We start from the raw sequence: 5,543 nt of genomic DNA on the forward strand, positions 1-5,543 counted from the left end.
TACTAAAGGGGTTATGGTCTATCTAATATAAACTGACAATATGCACAATACTAAAGGGGTTATAGTCTATCTAATATAAACTGACAATATGCACAATACTAAAGGGGTTATGGTCTATCTAATATAAACTGACAATATGCACAATACTAAAGGGGTTATAGTCTATCTAATATAAACTGACAATATGCACAATACTAAAGGTGTTATGGTCTATCTAATATAAATTGACAATATGCACAATACTAAAGGGGTTATGGTCTATCTAATATAAATTGACAATATGCACAATACTAAAGGGGTTATGGTCTATCTAATATAAATTGACAATATGCACAATACTAAAGGGGTAATAGTCTATCTAATATAAATTGACAATATGCACAATACTAAAGGGGTTATAGTCTATCTAATATAAATTGACAATATGCACAATACTAAAGGGGTTATGGTCTATCTAATATAAACTGACAATATGCACAATACTAAAAGGGTTATAGTCTATCTAATATAAATTGACAATATGCACAATACTAAAGGGGTTATGGTCTATCTAATATAAACTGACAATATGCACAATACTAAAGGGGTTATGGTCTATCTAATATAAATTGACAATATGCACAATACTAAAGAGGTTATAGTCTATCTAATATAAACTGACAATATGCATAATACTAAAGGGGTTATAGTCTATCTAATATAAACTGACAATATGCACAATACTAAAAGGGTTATAGCCTCTCTAAACATTCCTATCTTATGTTAAAAATTCTTATTGTTTATGTTTTCCATGAACGGTTTGGCATACCCTATTTAATGCGTAATAGGCAACCATCGTCATCGAGTTTGTTCAGGGATATAAGATTGATCATTAAGAAAATCCCACATGTGTCCAAAAACGAGTTCTTATCCGTCAAACTCCGATATAGCAAATATAAACGATTTACCACGTAATTGAGACGTATGAATGCACCTAATTTAAACAGAATTACCACAAAAGTAGAGATTGATTGAATAATAATGTAGGCAGGAAGTAGCAAGACTTGTATTTACCATGTAATAGCATTAAACCACATCTGAAGAAAGGTAACATAAAAAAATATTACAAAATTTGGTTTTTTAAAATTACAGTTAGATCTAACGATCAGACTGACGAAACGACCCACCGACTAAAAACAGCGTGCTGAGTGTAAAGCTTTTTGAAACCAACAAAGTCTCTAACTATATTTAATATATATGAAATGGAGTATGTCATTGAAAGTTTATTAGAAAATGTGGATGCCAAAGTTGGACAGTAAATAGTATAAAATATACGGTGATTCTTGACAACATTGAATATTTAACATGGCACATAGACTTTCCTTAACTGGTTATGAGTTAAACTCTTGCATTAAAATGAAGAGTTAAGAAATATGCGGTTCCATCAAGTTTAAAATACCCCCAATAAAGATCATAAAGCCCATGAAAATACAAAATGAAAAGATACTGTAAATGGTTCAAATGCTGTCCGGGTATAAATGGATGAGGTGCTAAAGTCTGAAAAGGAATTTGCAATATTTGCAAATGCCGATAAAATACTGGAACGGAGATATGGGGTGGCAGGTGGAGACAGCAGAGCTGTGACAGAGGAAAATAAGAGAAACTACGTCAAAATCGTTTAGAATACCTAAGTAGATTGAAAAAGTATCTTAATCCTATTTCCATGAGACAGCCCTTGTGATTATAATGACATGAGGAGATAGCCATTGTGATTATAATGACATGAGGAGGTCGCCCTTGTGATTATAATGACACGAGGAGGAAGCCCTTGTGATTATAATAACGATGTATCATTACGTCATAATAGAAGATCTTTACATTATTTTTATCTTCATAGATGAGTAAATATCATATACAGAAATAATTTTTCTAAAACAAATTCTTGAATGCTTTACATACCTTAGGACATTTATCGGAACAGGAAAGATTTTGCTATAATGTAGATAACTCGACATAGCCAATGCCTAAAAAGATTTTGCTATAATGTAGATAACTCGACATAGCCAATGCCTAAAAAGATTTTGCTATAATGTAGATAACTCGACATAGCCAATGCCTAAAAAGATTTTGCTATAATGTAGATAACTCGACATAGCTAATGCCTAAAAAGATTTTGCTATAATGTAGATAACTCGACATAGCCAATGCCTAAAAGATTTTGCTATAATGTAGATAACTCGACATAGCCAATGCCTAAAAAGTTTTTGTTATAATGTAGATAACTCGACATAGCCAATGCCTAAAAAGATTTTGCTATAATGTAGATAACTCGACATAGCCAATGCCTAAAAAGATTTTGCTATAATGTAGATAACTCGACATAGCCAATGCCTAAAAAGATTTTGCTATAATGTAGATAACTCGACATAGCCAATGCCTAAAAAGAGTTTAGTTGTAAAACTGAAAACGTATGAATATTTATTAAAAGTTCCACATATTCTTTATTACCATTTTGAAATTATCATCATGCCAGAGGTGCGATTCAAAGACAGTACATGAGGAATCCATACCGCGATCTATTTATTGTTGTTAGTGGTGGTGGTGTGTGCGTTAACACTTGTGTGTACGACCAGTAGTGAGGTTTGTGTGCATGAGAGAGAGAGAGAGAGAGAATTTCACAAAAATTGAAATTATGTTCTTGTCAAGGCAAATTTAAAAACTAATAAATATTAAGATGGAACTTATTCAGAATACATATCACACGGGAAAGATATTTTCTTTATATTTGTTTCTGAAAAAAGTTTGACTTTAATTTTTAAAGGAATCAACAATGGGTGTCGAGTCAAATAAACAATGATTATAAAATCTATACCTGACAAAACAAATGGAAGAAAGTAATTAAAAAAATGAATGGGAATTCTTGGGTCCCATTCACAGAAAATATTTAATATTGAAAAAGGAAATAATGATTAATTTTTTAAAAAAATAACTGTATCGGCCAAAGAACAATGTTTTTAAATCACCTTCTCTACCTGTGGATGAATGATATCTGAATTATTTTTAAATAATCGATCAGAGAGAATGCAGTGGTCAAAGTGTTGTAAAACGTACATACGAAGTAGAAAAAAAAATACCAAAACTTTGAAAACATGAGACAAACCGCTTTATTTGGATTATGATGACGAATGCAGTGACGTTTAAAGAATACGTTTTTCGCTTTATTATGTAGCGTCTATTATTATATCTACAACCAGTCAATCCAGGAACCAAATTATTATCTAACAAACAATGCATATTTTAACGGTCACTTATATGCTGAACATTAGAAGGATCTGTGTTTGGAACTGATCCGGATCCCACAGACACTTTGCCATTGGTAAAATCAATATGGCCACCACGTCCATCACGTTCGAGCCCAAATCCGAACGTTGAGCCTCTATGACTATTCAACCCTCCTCCAACTCTCCCTATCAAATCTCCTTCACGGCGACTAAACACGCCTCCAAATGACCAGTCTGGAGTCCTACCGAACTGTCCGCCAATCTCACCGGTCCCTCTGAAATGGTTGTTTCCGCCTGTCCTCTCTAGATGTCCCCTGAGTGACCAACTAGGTCTAGAAGATCCGCCCCCTAGCGGAATACTTAGTGAAGCGCTGACTCCCCATTCTGTTTGTCGTTTTGATCGGTGCTTTGTAGAGCGATACCTACGAGACGAAACAAATATAAGTACATAGAACGCACATAATGATTTGCCTTCCTCCCTAAAACTCCACAAGTTGCAGAAAGATAATATCGTTTCAGGTTGAGGTACGCGTCGGAAGTCTTAGCGAAACACGATATTGTCTACTCCAACCTGGTTCTCGAAGCATTCGACTAACCCAACAAACGATATGTACCTGTCCTAAAATAATCACTGAGTTATACATACATACATACATACATACATACATACATACATTTGATCGTTCTTTATTGAGTTTAATCGTTCTTTATTGAGAACACCGTCTCTGTGTTTGAATGAACTTAAATTACCTGTGCAAACTTTACTTCGAAGATTCCGTTCTAAGCATAAACTTTGGAATTGGGTAAGACTCTCTTATTCTCGAATCTTCTGGAGTGACAAACAAAAGGATGCACTTAAATTACGTGAAGTTCGAATGATAAAACTTGTAGGAGCTTATTAACTTGGCCTCCTCAACATTTCCATGACAAGGATACATTCTTTATATTATATATAACTTTATTTTGGCCTTTGAGTTCTGTTTTTATAACTATCTTGAGATCATAGGGCATTTCTGAGGATGCAAACATAATCATCTACATGCAGACCATTTTTTTTATTAATGTTTAAATGTGGAAATTAAAATTCCATTTATAAAAATAACTGTTGTTGTTATCATTTTGCGTTTGAGGTTTCACTTTCTCTATTCATTAATGACCCAGGTCAAATTATGAAGCCTAAAAATCATGACAAAACGTACGATCACAATTGTAACTGCGCCTTCGTAATTCTGTTTTTATTCTTACCCTTCATACGGAATCAACGCCAACCAGTCGCCTAACGGAGGAGTTTCCGAGCCAAATTCATATGGTGTGCCGTCTATCCATGGAAGTACCACTGCATCCGGCCTAAAATAAAGCGCTGACACTAAAGACCATGTACACGAGAATGTAATGAAAAGCAGGGCGGGGATATTCATTCTGTAGACGGTGTATAGCCTCCTAATGTATAAACACAACATACATTGCTCTAAATCTTTTATATTCCTCCTTATATATCTTTTTCGATTCTGACGTACGCTTCAGTAATGGAAAAAGTTTCCGTTCCCATTAATGACACTCCTTCTTGCATCAATATATTACCTGATTTTGCATATTCATGATGGAGCGAGCTTGGTTTACCTCATAATTTGTCTTAAATTGCTGATTTAAAAAACTCATTAATAGTTAAAGGTTAGTGAGGAAACCATTACTGTAAAACATACGCGTGGATTCATTAAATTTAATAAAAATTATAACTTCTTGATGTAAAGCACATCTTGCTATAGACTGTCTCATTAATGTCTTGAGGATGAGTTTTATGCATGAAGTCACACACCTAAGCATGATTTTGAACTCGTTTGGTGTAAAGACATGTTTGTGAAAACAATTACGAATATTACTCTATTTATTACAATCCCCCCCCCCTCGTATAAACAAAAGAACATACAAAACAATAGGCCATGCAAAGAGATAGATTTGCTTCACCTGCTTCATTAAAACTTGTTGCCTGCAAGTCGTGTAAATAACGATATTTTATTGGACTAGAGAAAGTATTCAAATCAAATCTACATATTTTCAGCTTGGATGCATACTAATATTAATACATGCGTCGGAGAGAAAGAGAGAGAGAGAGATGCATTTCATCCACACTTAGTATTATAGCAGTGGGCAGGTGTGAATATATTTTAAATAAAGTTTTCCTCAAGGCATTGACAGTTTCATACATGATGGACCACCCAAATACAATATGTGTTGTTACTATCTGTTTCTAACACCTTTATAAAAGGAATGAGTTCATAAATT

At 33.8% G+C, this 5,543-nt stretch overlaps 1 long non-coding RNA gene across 1 annotated transcript; it reads right to left on the bottom strand.

Annotated features, from left to right (window-relative positions):
• Nucleotides 1-3,125: 3,125 nt before the first annotated feature.
• LOC149796903 (uncharacterized) lies at nucleotides 3,126-5,091 on the bottom strand. The gene is made up of 2 exons (XR_016421750.1): nucleotides 4,506-5,091; nucleotides 3,126-3,682 (listed from the first exon to the last, which is right to left on the bottom strand). It is a non-coding gene; the product is annotated as an uncharacterized LOC149796903 (long non-coding RNA).
• Nucleotides 5,092-5,543: the final 452 nt, after the last annotated feature.

Source organism: Sinohyriopsis cumingii, chromosome 6, assembly GCF_028554795.1.
Source record: "Sinohyriopsis cumingii isolate HCF-2022 chromosome 6, ASM2855479v2, whole genome shotgun sequence".
NCBI classification, from domain to species: domain Eukaryota; kingdom Metazoa; phylum Mollusca; class Bivalvia; order Unionida; family Unionidae; genus Sinohyriopsis; species Sinohyriopsis cumingii.